Consider the following 21,813-nt stretch of genomic DNA (forward strand, 5'->3'; position numbering starts at 1 on the left):
CATCAACAAAAACCTACAACTAGCATCATACTTCATTGTGGGAAATTTGAAGCTTTTTTGATTTGATTAAGGAATAAAACAAGGATTTTTTTTTTTTTATTTTAATAATTATTTTTTATTGAAGGGTAGTTGACACACAGTATTACATTACATGAGCTTCAAGTGCACAACACAGTGGTAGAACATTTATATACACAATTCTAGGTTCCAGCTATCACCCCACCAGGCTGTTACAATATCTTGACTATATTCCCTATGCTATACCTCACATCCCGGTTACTAATTTATTTTACCATTGGAAGTCTGTCCTTTTTTTTTTTTTTTTTTTTTTTTGTGAGGGCATCTCTCATATTTATTGATCAAATGGTTGTTAACGACAATAAAATTCTGTATAGGGGAGTCAATGCTCAATGCACAATCATTATTCCACCCCAAGCCTAATTTTTGTCAGTCTCCAATCTTCACAAGGATTTTATTTGACTTGAAGAGAACAAGGTAAGGACTTTTTCTTCTCACCAATTCTTTCAACAGTGCACTGGAAGTCACAGATAATGCAATAAGACAAGAGAAGGAAACAAAAGTTATACTAAATAGGAAGAAATAAAATTGTCTTTGTTCACAGATGACATAAATGTCTAGATAGGAAACCCAAAATAATTAACAAAATTTCTTGTAACTAATAAATGGTTAGAGCAAGGTAGCAGGATACAAGGTTTATACACAAAAGTCAATGACATTCCTATATGACATCAATAAACAAGTGAAATTTGAAATTAAGGACATATTACCATTTATATTAGCACCACAAAAATGAAATAGTTTGATATAAAACAAAAATATGTATAAGAACTATGAGGAAAACTAAAATTCTGATAAAAAATATCAAAGAAAGACTAAATAAATGGAGAGATAAATGTTCATGAATGGGAAGATTCAATACTGATTCTAAAGTTTGTGAAGAGAGGCTGCAGACCCAAAACATCCAACTCAATATTGACAGAGGAACACCTATTAGAATGACTAATATCCAAAATATTGACAACTAAATGCTGGTGTGGATATAGAGCAAAGCAATTCTCATTCACTCTTGGTAGGAATGCAAAATGTATAGCCACTTTGAAAGACTGGAAATTTCTTATAAAACTAAATGTACTCTCACCATATGATCCAGTAATCACACTCCTTGCTATATACCCAAAGAACTGAAAACTATGCCCACACAAAAACCTGTATATACGTTTATAATAACTTTATTCATAATTGCTAAAATTTGAAAGCAACCAAGATGTAATTCAGTAGTAAATAGATAAATAAATGTGTAATGTCAAGACAATACGTTATTTAGCACCAAAAAGAAATGAGCTTTCAAGCCATGAAAAGACATGGAGGAAACTTAAATGCATATTATTAACTGAAAGAAGCCAATCTAAGAAAGCTATATAATGTATGCTTCCAACTATATGACATTCTGGAAAAGGCAAAACAATATAGACTTAAAAGATCTCTGGTTACCAGAGGTTAGAGGGAAGAGAAGGAGGAATAGGCAGAGCACTGAGGATTTCTAGGACAGTGAAACTACACTGTATGGTACTATAATGGTGGATACATGTCATTATATGTTTGCCTAAATCCATATAATATGCACCAGCCATAGTGAACCCTAATTTAAACTACAGACTTTAAATGATTAGGATTTATCATGTATGTTTATCAATTGTAACAAATGCAACACTGGTATGGGATGTTGATAATAGAGGTTGTGCTTGCATAGAGATGGGGGGATGTTATATCCCTCTATACTTTTCATCTCAATTTTTCTGTAAATGTAAAACTGCTCTATAAAGTTCATTCATTTTAAAAAAAAGAGAGACTATTGAGAAGCCATCAACTGAAATATCATCACTCCAGTTTCAAATAATGACTTTTCTATGAATATTGGTCTCTATTCATTCTTTTAATCTAATTTTCCTCATTTCCTATTCCAAGAAATCAGAATTCTCTCTAAGCCTCTGATGCACTCTTTTATTATATTGATAAGAGTTTTATAAGTAGAATCAATCAATTCCCTCTATACTTTTTACAATTTTTTTTCACTTCATCTATGTCATTTGAAGCTTACTACTTTAAAGTCAATATTTATTAAATAATTATTGATTAATTTTATAAGACACTAATATGCACAACATGTTCACCAATTTCATTGTATGACACTAAATTGTAAATTAATGTCTAAGTGTATTCTACACTGTGATGGTCTTACCTTACAAAGTACATAAATATTAGATTTAGAAACAAATCTTTATCAGTATAATACAATATCCATGATCTCCTTATTTCTTAAACAACCTCAAAGGAGTGTCTTTGTTTACATTTTCTAGATCTCACTTCTAAATTTGACATCACCAACTGTAAGTTTGTATTGCATGATTTTTAAAGATACCCATTGTTCTACAGTGAGTGACAAAATATTATGATAATAGAACTCATCACATTCATTTAATTTTAATTAAGCAGCTGAGAAATAATGAGTTGCTTTACAGGGCACAGTACAAAGATTGAGGATCTGTGAATTCTAAAGCTGGTTCTCCCACTTCCTAGCGGTATGGTGTTAGTGCATTACTTCTTTTCTCTGCCTTGGGTCCCTCAGACGTGGGACCAGAGCAGGTTATTTCTAACGTCCCTCCCATTGCTAATGCTCAATTATCCCAGTTTAAGAGAATTGACATTTCTAGATACTAATCCACAAACTATGTCAACATAACACATAATAAGGTGTATTCATGATAGGTTTTAACATCTGAAAATTTTTACAAAAGCCACTTGCTTGCCTTTTGCAACTTTTCAGAAGCTACAAATTCAGCCTACAGAGATGTAAAAACAGTAGCAGAGAGGGCCATAAATTAAAGGGGCCTGTAATTGAGCAATTTTCTTCTTTGGCATGCTTATCTTCTTTATTTGTCTTCTTAAGAACCTCATTTGTCTATTTTATTACAGACAAACCCTATGCCCTCTATTCCTGGCTTGCTATCATTACTTGCTAAATGTTATTTTGTAAAATTTCTGCTGGTTCATTTTGGGGCCTTAAGGCAAGTAAGAATTAGAGAATTACAAACTGTGGTTAAAATAAAGATCTTCATGCCTTTAAAGATCTTTAAAATGAACGAAGCTTAAAAACCTTGTGAGTCTATAAACAAAGAGAAATACATCGTTTTTGGTTAAATGAAAATTTTATAGAAAATTTCTTTTTCTAATATAAAATACAAGTGTAATTGGTAAAAATTGTTGGCTATAAAAAGTGTGCATTATTTAAATATGTCTTATTAAACATATATGATGAGGTTCTTTCTTAAGCATAATGTTACATGACAATATACTAAATGAAAAGAACATAGTATGAACTCCTCCCATGAAGAAGACTAATTATCAGAGAAATGCAAATTAAAACCACAATGAGACACCACCTCACACCAGTTAGGATGGCCAGCATCAAAAAGACTAAGAACAACAAAGGCTGGTGAGGATGCAGAGAAAGGGAAACCCTCCTACACTGCTGGTGGGAATGTGAACTAGTTCAACCATTGTGGAAAGCAATATGGAGATTCCTCATAAACTAAAAATAGAAATACCATTTGGCCCAGGAATTCCATTCCAATACAAGTTCTCAGATTCAAAAAGAGATATGCACCCCTATGTTTACTGTAGGACTATTTACAATAGCCAAGATATGGAAGCAACATAAGTGTCCATCAGTAGATGAATGTATAAAAAAGAGGTGGTGCATACACAATGGAATACTACTGGGCCATAAGAAAGAAACAGATCCTACCATTTGCAACAATATGAATGGAGCTCCAGGGTATTATGCTCAGTGAAATAAGCCAGGCAGAGAAAGACAAGTACCAAATGACTTCCCTCATTTGTGGTGTATAACAACAAAGCAAAACTGAAGGAACAAAACAGCAGCAGACTCAGAAACTCCAAGAAGGGACTAGCGGTTACCAAAGGGGAGGGGTGGGAAGGGCCTGTGGGGAGGGAGGGAGAAGGGTATTGAGAGGTAGTATGATTAGTACACACGGTGTGGGGGTGATCATGGGAAGACAGAGTAACACAGAGAAGACAAGTAGTGACTCTGTGGCATCTTACTAAACTGATGGACAGTGACTGCAGTGGGGTATGAGGGAGGCTGGATAACATGGGTGAATGAAGTAACCACATTGTTTTTCATGTTAAACCTTCATAAGAGTGTATATCAATACTACCTTAATTAAAAAAATTATAAATAAATAACATGCAGAAGAAAAAAAAAGGTCAGCTAGTGGATGTGCCATAAACCACACAGATCTTTGTGAGAGAGTGATGGGGGCACTTGAACACCCCTTATACTCTATGCAGAGGTTGGGGATGGACTCAGAGGTGAGATCTGACACGAGATTCATCTTAAGTGAACAAGAACACTGAAACACTGACACTTGAAGGAACTGGAAAGCCAACTTTTATCCACAGTGGCTCCACTTTCCCAAATGGCAAAGTGTGCAGGAAACCTTCGAGGCCCAAACTGGCCCATCACGGTGCTTGGGAGCGCCTGCGCACTAGGCCACTGCCAGCCTGACTTTAGCGCGCCAGGCCAGACCCGACCCCCTGCAAGCCCTCCTCACCACAGCCCTGCCCTGGCCACCCACCCGCTCCTGCGCATGCTCAGGCCCCGCCCCCTGTGTCATAGAATATCTGAGCAACCCCTGAGGCGTTGAGGAGGAGCCAGACCCTGAGGTGCCCGGAGGGGAGCTCAGAGCTTGGGACTGTGGAGGGCAGTTGCTGGGAGGCTGGGCGGCCCTGGCCAGGACAGTGGAGCGGAGACTTCTGCTAAGCGGCGGCAAACATGCGCTTTTGAAACACTGGAGGTTTTCTTGATCATGGATGGTGAAGACATACCATATTTTTCTGGTTTAGAGGAGGAAACCTCTTACTGGAAGGAACTTCCCTTCAAATATAAACAAAGCTTACAGGAAACTCTGGATGAGCTAGTTGAATTCCAGGAAAGAAGCAGAGAATTAGAAGCAGAGTTGGAGGTACAGTTAGTACTGCCTGAAAAAGTAAGAGAGACTTGCAAGCTGATAACCAAAGACTGAAATATGAAGTGAAGACATTAAAGGAGAAGCTAGAACATCAGTACACACAGAGCTACAAGCAGGTCACAGTACCAGAAGATGGTTTAAATCAGGCTCGGGCCGTTAAGAAGCGGTTGCATAAGTACGTGAGAGAGCTGGAGCAAGCCAGTGATGACCTGGAGTGTGCACAAAGGGCAACAGAAGCTTCACTGGAAGAGTTTGAACAAAGGCTAAATCAGGCCATTGAAAGAAATGCATTTTTAGAAAGTGAACTTGATGAAAAGGAATCTTTGTTGGTCTCTGTTTAGAGATATATACTCCGGGCAGCTATATAGACCACTATATGGTTAAAAAAAAAGAAAGAAATACTTTCCGTCAAAACTTTTAATGTGGAAACAATAAATTACACAGAAAAAAAAGGGAAATAACAGTATATATGAGATCATAGAAGAGAAAATGAGTAGTAAGTGCTGAATACATATTTTAGGCATTGGGAAAGGGACTTTTCAGTTGTCTTGGCCTAGGTCCTTTGGAAAGTAGACCCTGAGTTTTAGATAAAGAGTTTAGATAAAGCACCTTTATTTGGGTGGTATAAACCCAGACAGTTGAAGATGATGGAAAAGAAAAAAGCAGACAAGACACAGAAAGATGAAATGCTATATGGTGTGATAAGCAGCTTTACAGAACTGACCCCTTCTGTATGGATTATTGGGACGGCCGGAGCACCCACCTGGAGGCTGGGTGCTCACGCACTGAGAGGCAGCACACCCGGGGCTGACAGCGGGTGCAAAGGGCCCAGTCAAGGAGGAGGAGCTGGGTCAAAGATGTTCACTGCCCCTTTAGCAACAAAAGACGTATGCCCTGATCGAGAGAGCTTTGTGCCATTGCCGTTTATCACCCTAGTTAACATTCCCTGAAATACAGGATTTCCGTGATGCTTGGTCCTCTGCAAAGTTCCTGCAAGCTGCTAATTTCGATTCTAAAGCCCCTACTTTCTGTAAAATATCTACCATGTTTAGTGATGATATCCTGGCAGAAGGAGTTAGTGGACTGATACCAAGGCCGTTTGGCATAGATTTTGGTGAAGCTTTTCAAACAGGAGTGGCTGGCAAAGAAAGTGACGCTTGGGCAGCAGAATCCATCTTTTCACGGTCTAGAGTTGAGTTTCTTGTTACTTCCTGTTGTCTTTCCCAAGCTGCTGGTTCTTGTCTTAAATCTCTCGCTTCATCCTTTAGCATCATAAGTCATTAACATGCCATATAAATTCTGAATAAATAAAAGCTACAAAGCCCAAGTTATATACAAATGTCTTAAGCAATAATGTTTACAAACCTATGTACAATAAAACAAATGTAAACAGTAAATGGAGCATGAGAGTAATCGGAGGATGCACAGGGACAACCACTTACGGTCAGGCTAGCCCGCAGGAGCTGGTACTGGCCAGCTCCTGGAATCAGGCCACCCAACTCTTCCTAACCCAACTGGATAGGCCCTCAGGAGACAAAACAAAAACCCTCCCCAAGATGTCATTTAGCTGAGGTACCAGAAAGCTGGTGAGGGGTAGCCACCGCCCCCTACCCAGAGTCTGAGGCATGTGAGGAGGAGGAGACAGCACAGAGGCATAGCCCTGTGTGTGCCCAGGCCCCAGAGGCTCCTGCATCTGGGGCTCAGATGGGCACTTTGGTGCTCTGGAGGCAAGTCTATGGAATGATAACTGTTAAAGCAAAATCAGAAGGTGCAGAAAATGCTCCCTAATTCAGTGAACTTCCTGACTCTTTGCCAGCAACAGGTCCACACTGTGGGGGGTGGAGTTGGGGGACACACGATCATGACCATTGAAGATGTCTGGGGGGAGCTCGGGAGGAGGGCATCTGTCAACCTGATTTGGGGGAGAACTTCTAGAAGATATGCAATGTCCTAAACACAACTAAATCCTCTCAGTACAGCAGGGTAGGGTGATGAGGCAGGTGTGATGAATGGGAACTTCTGCATCCAGTGACCAAGTAATACACATTTGTATCAACTTGTGCCCCACAAAAGTGCAATCGTGTGAAACCAGCGGTGCTACGGTGAGAAGAGAAAACAGCCAGTATTGATACCATGCAGAATCCTGGGGCTGGGCATGGCCCAGCAGCCGCCACTGCATGCAGCCTGCACTCTGCCAGCCCTGGTGTGGCAGACAGAAGGGCCCAGGATGGGCCCAGGCAGAGCTGTGAGACATGGGTGTTCTGTATGAACATATTTTACATGTGATAAGGTTGTTTCTAGAGTGAGTGTTTTGGAAGAGCTCTGGGGTTAGTTTTACTTCCACCAACAGAGAGCCAGAGACACACTCTCCATGAGTCCCAAGTGGGCATCTGGTGAAAGCAATCACGCTAGAATAAGATGCATTCCTAGGAATTATTCCTGACAGGGGGAAGGTGACCTCAGCAGAGAGCAAGAACGTTAGGTGCCATAGTGGGGAGGGGAGTAGTAATTGAGCACTGGAAGAGAGCACCGTCACAGAGAGCTGCAGCTGGAGGCCCTTAACATGTAGTCTCAAAGGATCTCCAAGAAAAAGGTAGGTGTGGACATCTCTCACCTCTGATTACAATTCTGCTACTCAAGAGGACATTTTTGGTCCTTCACTGCTGCTCCCCATTACTCTCTGAATCTGGAGTCGGAGTAGCACAGATAGAGTGAAATAAAAAAGAAAATTGTTAACCTGGTGTTACAGATGTTTTCTAGAAACATTGTGCCTTTTTGGTTAAAGTCTGCCACCGTGTGGCTACTTTGAAAACAACATTTTTAGAAGTGACTTCTTGGCATTTAGATCTAGAAGGGAAGACAGCAGGTCTGCAATATACAATGTGAGCTTCCATCATTTTTAACCTAATTTAATCAATGTAGGAAGCTTGTTTGTGGTAACATTATTAATATACAAATCATTCTACATGAGTTATTTATTCATTCCTCACTATGACATCTCTGGTCTGCAAGTGCTATGCCCTTCACCCCTCGGGCAGTACTGACCTAAGCCCTTGGCAGAGATATTTAGATTCTAGATTGGTCTCAAATGCTAACGACTGTACCTATAGCATCACAAGACACTAGGTGGTAGAGGTGGATTTTAACCCACTTCTGTCTGACACTGGAACTATACATCAGGACCTAAACATTTTTTTCCTATGCCACGAAGTTTCTTGCAATTTTTTAGTATATTAATTATATTTGTCAAATAACCAAAATATGTAAACCTCACCTTATATTAGGTTAACATAAAATTAGTAGTAGTACTGGTATTAGTATATAAACTAAATATTATCACCTTATTTAGAATCAGCACCTAGGATTTCAGAGTTGTGTTTTGCTTTTTATTTTATGTTGAACAAACTACAACAAAACAAAATCACACTGAGGAGTATTTGACAGAGGATTATTCTCAGTTCTCAAGCTCTAATGGAATTTGTCTTGCTAGGTTCTGCATTACTCTGTAACTTCAACCCTTCCTTATTTCCTACTTCTCTCTTTTAAATGGGAATGTGTGTCCCACAGTTGTGTTTTTGAAACACATATACTTGTATACTTTCATAGGTTCACAACTGGAGAGGAATTTTGCCTTGGGATGAGTTTTACCTCATGTCACCCATGTCTGACTTAGGATATTTCAGTGAGACTTTGGATGTTAGGCTTTACTGCTGATGCTGAAATGAGTTGAAGCTTTTGTGTTGTTGTAGTAGAATAAATATATTTTACATGTGACAAGGACTTGAATTGGGCAGGGTGGAGTGCTTGCTATGAGGTGTATTGTGTTCCCCAATATTCCTATGTTGAAGCTTTAACTCCCAATAGGATTTTTTTTAAATTTTGGTATCAGTAATCTACAATTACATGAAGAACATTATGTTTACTAGGCCCCCCCTTCACCAAGTCCCCTCCACAGACCCCATTACAGTCACTGTCCATCAGCATAGTAAGATGCTGCAGAATCCCTACTGGTCTTCTCCGTGCTGCACAGCCCTCCCCGTGCCCTCCCCCCCACCACACATGCTAATCGTAATGCCCCCTTCTTTTTCCCTGCCCTTATCCCTTCCTTCCCACCCATCTGGAGATAAGTACTTTAGAAGTTAATTAAGGTTAAATGGGCTCATAAGGATGAGCTCTCATCTAACAAAGTTGGTGGCCTTAAAAAAGAGTGAGATATCTTGCTATTTCTCTCTCTTTCTTTCTATGTGCATGCCCCAATGATAGGCCTTATGAGGACACAGTGAGAAGGCTTCTATCACCAGGACCTCCACAGATCAGAATCTTTATCTTGGGCTTCCCAGTCTCTAAAATAAAACAATGAAGATTAAATTCAACAAAGGGAAAAAGGTGCATGGGTGAAGACCAGGAGAAACCAGTTCCAAGCTTCCAGATGTCCCCATCCAGTGTAATCACACAGTGTGATGCTTAATTTTTCAAGCAATGATGTGTGAAGACACATTTGAAATATTGTCAACCAGAGAAGCTCGCCTGAGCCTTGATGTCCAGGGAAATTTTTGGTAGGTGAGTCAAGTAAGTGTGAAGCTCCTGCATAACAGACTTTAGGTAGTCAGTCCCAGTCCCCAGATACAGCATGGCTCATGACTTCAAACATACAAACAGGCATTCACCATAAGTCATATTGTTAGCATAAATCACCTGATCAAACTGATATAATGTGGTCCAAGAATTCAAGTATACAAGACCACTATTATTAGATGCAACATTGCAAGTTTCAGAGGTATCTCCCAGTAGCTGAAGAAAAGCCTTTCTTGGGAATGTGCAGGGGTTTGAGTCATCTTGGTCTGCTTATTAACCCTTTACTCTATAGCTATTAGGATAATTCTGTCTTCATAGACTGTGTTGGAAAGTATTCCCTTTGCTTTTATTTTGTAGAAGACATGTAGAATTAGTATCATTATTCCTTTAATGTTTAACGGAACTCACCACTGAAAGCATCTGACTCCAGGGCTTTCTTTTTTAGAGTTATAAATTATTGATTCCATTTATTTAATAGATATAGGCCATCTCAGATTATTTATTTTTTGGTATGAATTCTGGTAATTGGTGTCTTTCAGGAGTTGGTACATTTTATCTGTTGATAAACTCATGGACATAGAGCTCTTTGTTATCCATTCATTATCCTTGTAGTATCCACAGAATCAGTAATTATGACCCCTGTTTCATTTCTGATAATGGTAATTTGTCTCCTCCCTTTTTGTCTTTGTTAGAATGGCTAGAAGTTTATCAACTTTTTTATTTTTTCAAAGAACCAGCTTTTGGTTTTCCTGGTATTCTTTATTCTCTTCCTCTTAAGTTACACTGATCTGTACCAATGTTTGCTCTTTCTTCCCTTAGCTCTCAGTTGTTAATTTTTCTCTTGTTTCTTAAGGTAGAAAGTTAGGTCAGCAATTTTATATCTTCTTAGCTAGTATACACATTTAATATTACTTTATTATATAATGCTATACAGTTTTTCTTCTAAGCACTGATTTAACTGCATCCTGAACATTTTGATGTTATGATTTTCTTTTCATTCATTTCAAAATATTTAAAGTTTCTTTTGTGACACTTCTTTAACTCATGTTTTATTTTAAGGTGTGTTGTTCAACTTCCAGATATTTAGGATTTTCCAGTTATTTTTCTATTTTTGATTTCTAGTTTAATTCCACTGTGGCCTGGGAAGTTAGTCTGCATAATTTCTATTATGTTAAATTTGTGAAGGTATGTTCTATGACCAAGAATTTGTTCTACATTAGCAAGTGCCATGTTATCTTGAGAAGATGTTTCCACTGTCAATGGTGGAGGCATCTGTAAATATCAATTGGGTCAAGTCAACTGATAATGCTTTTCAGGTAAATGATATCCTTAAGATTTTATGCTGCTTTGAACTTTCAATTACTTAAAAGAGGAGTATTGAAGTCTCTAAGTACAATAGTTGTTTGTTTATTATTCCTTTCAGTTCTACCAATTATTGTTTCATATATTTTCATGCTTTGTTGGTAGATACACACATGTTCAAGATTGTTATGTCTTCTTGAAGATTGAATCTCTTTGTCATAACATAGTGCCCCTCATTATCCCTGATAATCTTCCTTGTTCTGAGGTCTCTTATTTCTGAGATTAATATAGCTACTCTTGTTTACTTTTGGTTAGTGTTGGCATTGTATACATTTCTCTATCCTTTAATGTTTTATTGTTTCTGAGTTTTTATACCTAAAATGGGTGTTCTTACAGACAATATATAGCTTTATTCATTCTGACAATCTGTCTCTTAATTGGTACATTTGTTTGCATTATGACTTAAAATGATTACCATTATATTTGGATTACTATATACCATGTATGTAAGTTTTTAAGTTCCTTAAATATTTGTTTCTTTTCTGTTATCCTCTTTTTTCTGCTTTCTATGGATTTCATTGAGTATGTAATATAATTTGAGTTTTCTCTCCTCTTTTAGCATAGAATTGTTGTTGGGGGAGGTAATCCAGATTATAGGAGCATCAGTTCACCCAAGCTGGACCCTGGCAATGGGAGGCCCCACACCCCAACCGTTGCCCCAGAAATGGGCATTACACTCAACTCCGCAGCTCCCAGAAGCTGCCCCGAGGACACAGTCTTGAGGTAGTGATGTGCTGTTGAGATCATCCAAAGGGTAGACATGACTGAGTCCAGTTAAAATTCTATATAAACTTTTGAGATTTGGTGGCCTGATGTGGCGATCTGCTACCATGGGGCAGCCTATCACAGACCTCATATTTTAATTCCCTTGTTTTCAAACCTGCTACCTACCACTCTGGAGCAGTCAGCTGCTTTCTTCAGTTTCTCCTTGCCCTCTGCCTTTGTGGGGCCAGTTTCAGATTAACCCAGAAAGCTCTCTAGGGGCTTGAATACCAACCATTTTATTACTTAAAAAAAATTTTAGTAGTTTCCTTAGCATTTGAAACATGCATTTTAAATTAATGTAAGTCACTTTCAAGAAAAACTGCACTACTTCACACGCAATACTGTTTCCTATAAAGCATAGTTCCAACGCATCCCTCCTCCCTCTGTGACATTTCTGTCACTCCTTTCACTTATCCATATGCTGTAATCTCCCAACACATTGCTGTTATTACTATAAACAGGTAGTTATACTTTAGATCTATTAAAATAAGAAAAATAAAATCTTTCATTGTCATTTATTTGTTCCTTCTCAAACCATATTCTTTTCTTTATGGAAATCTGAGTTTCTGGCTTACATCATTGCCCTTCTTCCTAAAGAATTTATTTTAATATTTCCTATGGGGCATGTCTGCTGGTGTGTGTGTGTGTGTGTGTGTGTGTGTGTGTGTGTGTGTGTGTGTGTGTGAATATACACATGAAAGAAAGACAAAAGAAATAAAGTGTTTATGCCCTTTTGAAGGTCATGCTTTTGAAGGAAAATTTCACTGGGACTAGAATTTCTTTTTTCTTTCAATAGTATTTATTTCTTTTAGTATTTAAATATTTTATTCTGCTCTTCCTGTTTGTATTTTTCTGATATGAGGTACATTGTAATTCTTATTTTCTTCCCCTTAAGGTAAGGTGTTAAAAAAAAAGATTTTTGTCTTTGCTTTTGGTTTTCTGTAGTGTAAATATAATATGCCTAATTGTAGTTATTGTTTGTTTTGTATTTGTCATATGTTATTCCTGGATCTATAATTTTGTGTTTTCTATTTATTTTGGAAATAATTTGTCCATTATTACTTCAAATGCTTTTCTGCTACATGTTCTCTTTATCCTCCTTTTGGTATTCCTAATAAACTATGTTACTTTTAGAAATATCTCAAGTTTCTGTTTGTAATTTTTTTTTCTTACTCTTTTCATTTTAGTGTGTGAAGTTTCCATTGAGTTGTCATAAAGCTCAATGAAAGTTTCTTCGGTTGTGTCCACAATGATAAGACATTTAAAGGCATTCTTCATTTCTCTTATAGTGTTTTTGATTTCTAGCATTTTCTTTGGATACTTTCTAACAGTTTCCAACTATATGCTTACATTAACCATCTATTCTTAAATTTGTCTTACTTTTTAAATTGGAGCTCCTAGCATATCATTGGCAGTTATTTTTTATTCTTTTCTGCATAATTCTAAAATTTCTGTCATATCTGAGTCTGATACTCATGCTTGCTTTGTCTCTTCAGATTTTCTTGCATTTTGGTATGCCTTGTAGTTTTTTCTTGAGTACAATTCATATTGTTTTGGGAAATAAGAACTGAGGTAAATAGGTCTTAGGGAGAGTTTATGCTAATCTGAGTAGAAGCTGGGCAGTGATTAATGTTTGTGTAGCTTATATCCCTTAGATGCCTGTGGCCTTATATCCCTTATTTTTATCTCCTTCACTTTGGGCTTCCCTAAGTCCTTCATCAATGTATGTCTGCATCTTGCAGCTTTTTCAGCTACTTTCACTATCATTGTCCTGGAATCCTGTGTGTGGCGATAAGGTATGGGAAAGAGGACAATATTGTAATCTTATGATTAAATCTCAGTCTTCCAGTGGGGCTGCAACTCTAGGCTAAGAGCTTGACTAGTGTTGCTATAGTTGCTTAACTTCGCCACCACCACCTTAGGTTAGATAAGGCAGCCAGAATGGGTTGGAATGGGAAAAAATTCCCTTCTCTTATCTGAGGTAAGGCTCTGGGTAAAATCTTTTCCTCTTGAAGAAACCTTTGTTACCAAGAATGCTCTAGGTGTATTTCAGAATGATTACTCTTTCCTTTGCACCACCAGAGTCACAGGGTCAGAGATCCTGTATGTTCACTCTGAGAGCTGATGGAGGTCCTGGAAATAACACCTGTGAAAATGTAGGGGTCCTCCAAGACTATAGTTCCTTTTAAAGTTTTTTTCTCAAACATAATGAAATTTTAATGTAGGAACTTTTTAAACATGTGGATGTGGATCAATTAAAAAAATATTCCTGTGATATTCAAGGTGACTTGTAGTTTACAAAGCTGTTTCATATGAATGAATTAAAAAAATAATGCTAATTGAAGGCTATTAAACTTAAAAATATTTTTATATCATTTATACAATTACTTGAACAACATTATGGTTACTAGACTCCCCCCATTATCATGTCACCCCCACATACCCATTACAGTCACTTTCCAGCAGCGTAGTAAGATGCTATAGAATCATTACTTGTCTTCTCTATACATACTGCCTTTCCCATGTACCCCCGCACATTATGTCTGCTAATCATAATGCCCCATTTTCCCCCTTATCTCTCCCTTCCCAACCACCCTCACCAGTCCCTTTACCGTGGGTGACTGTTAGTCCATTCTTCGGTTCTGTGAGTCTGCTGCTGTTTTGTTCGTTCAGTTTTTGCTTTGTTCTTGTACTCCACAGATAAGTGAAATCATTTGGCATTTGTCTTTCTCTGCCTGGCTTGTTTCACTGAGGATAATACCCTCTAGCTCCATCCATGTTGTTGCAAATGGTAAAATTTGATTTCTTCTTATGGCTGAATAATATTCCATTGTGTATATGTACCACATCTTCATCTGTTCATCTACTGATGGACACTTAGGTTGCTTCCATTTCTTGGCTATTGTAAATAGTGCTGCGATGAACATAGGAGTGCATCTGTCTTTTTCAAACTGGAGTGCTGCATCCTTAGTGTAAATTCCTAGAAGTGGAATTCATGGGTCAAATGTTATTTCTATTTTTAGTTTTTTGAGGGACCTCCATACTGCTTTCCACAATGGTTGAACTAGTTTACATTCCCACCAGGACTGTAGGAGGGTTCCCCTTTCTCCAGGACTGTAGGAGGGTTCCCCTTTCTCCACATCCTTGCCAACATTTGTTGTTGTTTGTCTTTTGGGTGTTGGTCATCCTAACTGATGTGAGGTGATATCTCATTGTGGTTTTAATTTGCATTTCTCTGATGATTAGTGATGTGGAGCATCTTTTCATATGCCTGTTGGCCATCTGAATTTCTTCTTTGGAGAAGTGTCTGTTCAGCTACTCTGCCCATTTTTTAATTGGCTTGTTTGCTTTTTGAGGTGCATGAGCTCTTTATATAATTCAGATGTCAACCCCTTATCAGATATGTCATTTATGAATATATTCTCCCATACTGTAGGATGCCTTTTTGTTCTACTGATGGTGTCCTTTGCTGTACAGAAGCTTTTTAGTGTGATATAGTCCCATTTGTTCATGTTTGCTTTTGTTTTCCTTGCCCGGAGAGATATGTTCATAAAGAAGTTGCTCATGTTTATGTCCAAGAGATTTTTGCTTATATTTTTTTCTAAGAGTTGTATGGTTTCATGACTTACATTCAGGTCTTTGATCTATTTTGAGTTTACTTTTGTGTATGAGATTAGACAGTAATCCATTTTCATTCTCTAACATATAGCTGTCCAGTTTTGTCAACACCAGCTGTTGAAGAGGCTGTCATTTCCCTATTGTATATCTATGGCTTCTTTATCATATATTAATTGACCAATTATGCTTGAGTTTATATTTGGACTCTCTATTCTGTTCCACTGGTCTCTAGGTCTGTTCTTTTACCAGAACCAAGTTGTCTTGATTACTGTGCCTTTGTAGTAGAGCTTGAAATCAGGGAGCATAATTCTGCCTGCTTTATTCTTCCTTCTCAGGATTGCTTTGGCTATTCGGGGTCTTTTGTCATCCATATGAATTATTTATTTATTTATTTATTTATTCATTATTATTATTTTTTTTTTTACTCAAATTACTGTTTTATTTTCAGATGGGCACAAAAAGCAGAAATCAGGTTGTAGTTTCATCATGTCCCTGATATTTCCATGAGAAGTGAGGTAGAGAAGAACATGTGGTTTATCATCTTAAACCTTTTGATGAAATTTACTGAGCTAATAATACACATAAATTATCAATTATAACATTTCTCTCTTTATTGAAGGAAGCTGCAGTTTTCTTCATAACCTCTGATTCACAATCTACTAACTCTTTTATTATGATTTTCACAAGGTTATTAGAGCTCTTATTTGTAACTATAACACTTTAAGCAAATGGACTTTTAAAATGGAAAGAAATTTCTCACTTCCCTTTTCAACTTAATCTAGCCAGGTTTAATTTACTTCTGCCTTCTGTGCAATTTAAAAGAAAAGAATGGAAAACACATTATCAATTCCAGGCCACCAAACATCATTTAGCAAAACTGCTGTTCAGTTATTTTAAAAAGTTAATTATCATCTTGGAGCACAAGAAACTCTAGATCAAATCGACAGTCTTCGTTAAGGTATTTTAAAAGGATCTGTAGAGTAAATCAGACATATAAGCTACAATGCCTGCTTTTAAGTTGTTACCTGGTTCTTAGTAGGACAGTAAGCCAGCAAGACAAGCCCTCCCTTGGTCCATTATCCTGAATTATTATCAAGCTGTGATAACTCATCAACTTATACCCCTAAAGTCAGGCCATAGAGATAGATCCAGACTAGGATAGCCTATAAAAGTTGGTTTTGACAACTTCATGTAAAGCGAACAATGCATGGTAATGTTGGACCAAGTCCTTCACTTATCTAATATCTCCAATTATATCTGAATGAATTGGAATCTTCAAGGGTGTTTGGGGAAGAAAGGAGTAATGAGGAATGGGTCCATCCTTTCTAGGCTTTCTTACCTAAAATCTCCTACTTACTCTCCATTCAGGGGTCTGCCATCAGGAAAAGTACCTTGATTCCCCAAAAAAGAGTTGAGTTTTACCTTTCCTCCCTGCACCCATCCTAATCCCCCAGCACCTGGTACACAATTCCTGTGTAATGTTGACCCTACTTGTTAATTTCTTGCTTGCAGAGATTTCCCCAACAATGAATCCTGATAGGACAGGGACTGTTTTCTGTTTCTTTCTTAATTCCCAGACCTTACCACAGTGCCCAATGCTTGGTTATTAGTTCTTAGGATGATTGATTGATTGAATGAATGAATGAGATTGAAGCTGTGTTTATAGGAGCCCTCAGGGAACCAGAATAGGAGTCACTTGGTAAATGATTAGGTTCTTGAACCAGGGACAGATCTCCCTGGAGAAGAACTTTTGGAGATCAGTTCCAGACCAAGGGGTACTAGAAAATGTATCCAGGCCAGATTGATCACCCTGAGGCAGCCGTGAATACCTCAGTGGCTCCTGAGTGACAGTGAGCCAGAACTGATGTCACACCCATTTGTGATACTGACAGCCTAAGGATCTTTGACCTGCAAACATTTACTACTGCCAATGGTGTGGATTCCTGGGCACTCTACCTGACAGATACTCTGCCTTGTGCACTGAATTTTCTAAAATGTCCCTTTGGATACCTACACCCAACACATTCATTGAGCATCTACTGTGGTCCAGTACTGAGTATGGAAATACAAGAGAGACAGGTTCATTAGAAGAGAGTCATCCAAATGGGCCTATATCAGAGTTTCCAAAAGCATCAGGCTTCTAGGGTTTTTCAACAATTTGTTACTGACTTCAGTAAATGAGAAAAACAAAAAGACATGATTGCTCATATATAATACAATACAGCCTGCAATACATGCTGAACTTGTTTCATTCTGATGCTCTCTGGCTGAGTGTTAAGGCAGTATTAGTCCTCATGCACCCATGAAGCTTGGCAGTCCCAAATCAGCACTCTTGCTCAGACAGATGGCTCAGTGGTCTGCAAAGATATGACCTTAGTCAAATGTTTTCTTCAAAATTTAAAGGCCAATGGTAAGAATATGTAAGAATCAGTCTTTAAACTCATTTCTATATGAGTACATTTCTCTCCTATGCACATAAGTTGCCCAAGTTTTTTACAAGCTTTCCTTTGCCCAATTGTTCCCCTTTGTCCATTTTCTTTTTTAAAAAAATTTTTTATTAAGGTATGATTGATATACACTCTTATGAAGGTTTCACATGAAAAAACAATGTGGTTACTACATTTACCCATATTATCAAGTCCTCACCCAGACCCCAATGCAGTCCCTGTCCATCAGTGCAGCAAGTTGCCAGAGATCCACTATGTCCCTTCTCTGTGCTACACTGTTATCCCTGTGATCCCCCACACCATGCGTACTAAACATAATACCCCTCAATCCCCTTCTCCCTCCCTCCACATCCGCCCTCCCACACCCCTCCCCTTTGATAACCACTAGTCCCTTCTTGGATTCTCTGAGTCTGCTGCTATTTTGTTCCTTCAGTTTTGGCTCATTGCATACTCCACAAATGAGGAAAATCATTTGGCATTTGTCTTTCTCTGCCTGGCTTATTTCACTAAGCATAATGTACTCCACCTCCATCCATGTTATTGCAAATGGTAGGATTTGTTTCTTTCTTATGACTGAATAGTATTCCATTGTATATATGTACCACATCTTTATCCATTCATCTACAGATGGACACTTAGGTTGCTTACATATCTTGGCTATTGTAAAAAGTGCTGGGATGAACATAGGGGTGCATATGTCTTTTTGAATCTGAGAAGTTGTATTCTTTGGGTATATTCCAAGGAGTGGGATTCCAGGATCAAATGGTATTTCTACTTTTAGTTTTTTGAGGAACCTCCATATTGCTTTCCACAATGGTTGAACTAGCTTACATTCTCACCAGCAGTGTAGGAGGGCTCCCCTTTCTCCACATCCTCACCAACATTTGTTGTTCTTAGTCTTTTCGCTGCTGGCCATCCTTACTGGTGTGAGGTGATATCTGACTGTGGTTTTAATTTGCACTTCCCTGATGATTAGTGATGATGAGCATCTTTTCATGTGTCTGTTGGCCATCTGAATTTCTTCTTTGGAGAACCGTCTCTTCAGCTCCTCTGCCCATTTGTTAATTGGGTTATTTGCTTTTGAGGTGCTGAGGTGTGTAAGTTCTTTATATATTTTGGATGTTAACCCCTTGTCAGATATGTCATTTACAAATATATTCTCCCATACTGTAGGATGCCTTTTTGTTTTGTTGATGATGTCCTTTGCCATACAAAAACTTTTAGTTTGATGTAGTCCCATGAGTTCATTTTTTCTTTTGTTTCCCTTTCTCGAGGAGATGGGTTCAGGAAGAAGTTGCTCATGCTTATATTCAGGAAATGTTTGCCTATGTTGTCTTCGAAGAGTTTTATGGTTTTATGACTTACATTCAAGTCTTTAATCCTTTTTGAGTTTACTTTTGTATATGGGGTTAAACAATAATCCAGTTTCATTCTCTTGCATGTACCTGTCCAGTTTTGCCAACACCAGCTGTTGAAGAGGCTGTCATTTCCCCATTGTATGTCCATGGCTCCTTTATCATATATTAATTGACCATATATGTTTGGGTTAATATCTGGGCTCTATATTCTGTTCCATTGGTCTGTGGCTCTGTTCTTGTGCCAGTACCAAATTGTCTTGATTACTGTGGCTTTGCAGTAGAGCTTGAAGTTGGGGAGCATATTTCCCCCCATTTTATTCTTCCTTCTCAGGATTGCTTTGGCTATTCAAGGTCTTTTGTGGATCCATATGAATTTTAGGATGATTTTCTCTAGTTCATTGAAGAATGCTGTTGGTATTTTGATAGGAATTGCATTGAATCTATAGATTGTTTTAGGCAGGATGGCCATTTTGACAGTATTAATTCTTCCTATCCATGAGCACAGGATGTATTTCCACTTATTGGTATCTTCTTTAATTTCTCTCATGGGTGTCTTGTAGTTTCCATAGTATAGGTATTTCACTTCCTTGGTTAGGCTTATTCCTAGGTATTTTATTCTTTTTGATGCAATTGTGAATGGAATTGTTTTCCTGATTTCTTTCTCTGCTAGTTCATTGTTAGTATATAGGAATGCCACAGATTTCTGTGTATTCATTTTGCATTCTGCAACTTTGTTGAATTCAGATATTAGGTCAAATAGTTTTAGAGTGGATTCTTGAGGGTTTTTTACGTACAATATCATGTCATCTGCAAACAGGGACAGTTTAACTTCTTCCTTGACAATCTGGATGCCTTTTATTTCTTTGTGTTGTCTGATTGCCATGGCTAGGACCTCCAGTACAATGTTGAATAAAAGTGGGGAGAGTGGGTATCCTTGTCTTGTTCCCAATCTTACAGGAAAAGCTTTCAGCTTCTAACTGTTAAGTATAATGTCAGCTGTGGGTTTTTCATATATGGCCTTTATTATGTTGAGGTACTTGCCCTCTATACCCTTTTTGTTGAGAGTTTTTATCATGAAGGGATGTTGAATTTTGTCAAATGCTTTTTCAGCATCTATGGAGATTATCATGTGGTTTATGTCCTTTTTGTTGATGTGGTGGATGATGTTGCTGGATTTTTGAATGATGTACAATCCTTGAATCCCTGTGATAAGTCCCACTTGATCATGATGGATGATCTTTTTGATGTATTTTTGAATTTGATCTGCTAATATTCTGTTGAGTATTTTTGCATCTATGTTCATCAGGCATATTGGTCTGTAATTTTCTTTTTTTTTGTGTGGTGTCTTTGCCTGGTTTTGGTATTAAAGTGATGCTGGCCTCATAGAATGAGTTTGGAGGTATTCCCTCCTCTTCTATTTTTTGGAAAACTTAAAGGAGGATGGGTATTATGTCTTCTCTAAATGTCTGATAAAATTCAACAGTGAAGCCATCTGGTCCCTGGGTTTTGTTCTTAGGTAGTTTTTTGATTACCAGTTCAATTTCTTTGCTCGTAATTGGTCTGTTCAGATTTTCTGTTTCTTCCTTGGTCAGCTTTGGAAGGTTGTATTTTTCTAGGAAGTTGTCCATTTCTTTGAAGTTATCCAGTTCGTTAGCATACAATTTTTCATAGTATTCTTTAATAATTCATTGTATTTCTGTTGTGTCCATAGTGATTTTCCCTTTTACATTTCTGATTCTGTTTATGTTAGTAGACTCTCTTTTTTTCTTAATAAGTTTGGCTAGGGGTTTATCTATTTTATTTACTTTCTTGAAGAACCAACTCTTGCTTTCATTGATTCTTCTATTGTTTTATTCTTTTCAATTTTATTTATTGTTCTAATCTTTATTGTGTCCCTCTTTCTACTGACTTTTGGTCTCATTTGTTCTTCTTTTTCTATTTAATAAATTGTGAGTTTAGACTGTTCATATGGGATTTTTCTTCTTTCATAAGGTAGGACTGTATTTCCATGTACTTCCCTCTTTGCATGGCCTTTTCTGCATCCCACTGATTTTGCAGTGTTGAATTATTTTTGTCATATTCCTTGATCTCTGTTTTTATTTGGTCATTGACCCATTGGTTATTTAGGAGCATGTTATGAAGCCTCCATGTGTTTGTGGGATTTTTCATTTTCTTTGTGTAATTTATCTCTAGTTTCATACCTTTGTGGTCTGAGAAACTGGTTGATACAATTTCAATCTTTTTGAATTTAGTGAGGTTCTTTTTGTGGCTTAATGTGTGATCTGTTCTTGAAAATGTTCCATGTGCTTTTGAGAAGAATGTGTATTCTGCTGTTTTTAGGTGTAGAGTTCCATAGATGTCTGTTAAGTCCATCTGTTCTAATGTGCTGTTCAGAGCCTCTGTGTCCTTACTTATTTTCTGCCTGGTTGATCTGTCCTTCAGAGTGAGTGGAGTGTTGAAGTCTCCTAGAATGAGTGCATTGCATTCTATTTCCCTTTTTAATTCTGTTTGTATTTGTTTCACATATGTAGGCTTCTGTGTTGGGAGCAAAGATATTTATCATGGTTATATCTTCTTGTTGGATTGACCCCTTTATCATTATGTAATGTCCTTCTT

The 21,813-nt window shown here is 37.7% G+C and overlaps 2 pseudogenes; one reads left to right on the plus strand and one right to left on the minus strand.

Annotated features, from left to right (window-relative positions):
- The first annotated feature begins 4,910 nt into the window (after positions 1-4,910).
- Positions 4,911-5,518, plus strand: LOC118930985 (nuclear distribution protein nudE-like 1; annotated as a pseudogene).
- A 332-nt stretch (positions 5,519-5,850) lies between these two features.
- LOC118930984 (nuclear distribution protein nudE-like 1) lies at positions 5,851-6,346 on the minus strand (annotated as a pseudogene).
- Positions 6,347-21,813: the final 15,467 nt, after the last annotated feature.

This window comes from Manis pentadactyla, chromosome 5 (assembly GCF_030020395.1).
Source record: "Manis pentadactyla isolate mManPen7 chromosome 5, mManPen7.hap1, whole genome shotgun sequence".
NCBI classification, from domain to species: Eukaryota; Metazoa; Chordata; class Mammalia; order Pholidota; family Manidae; genus Manis; species Manis pentadactyla.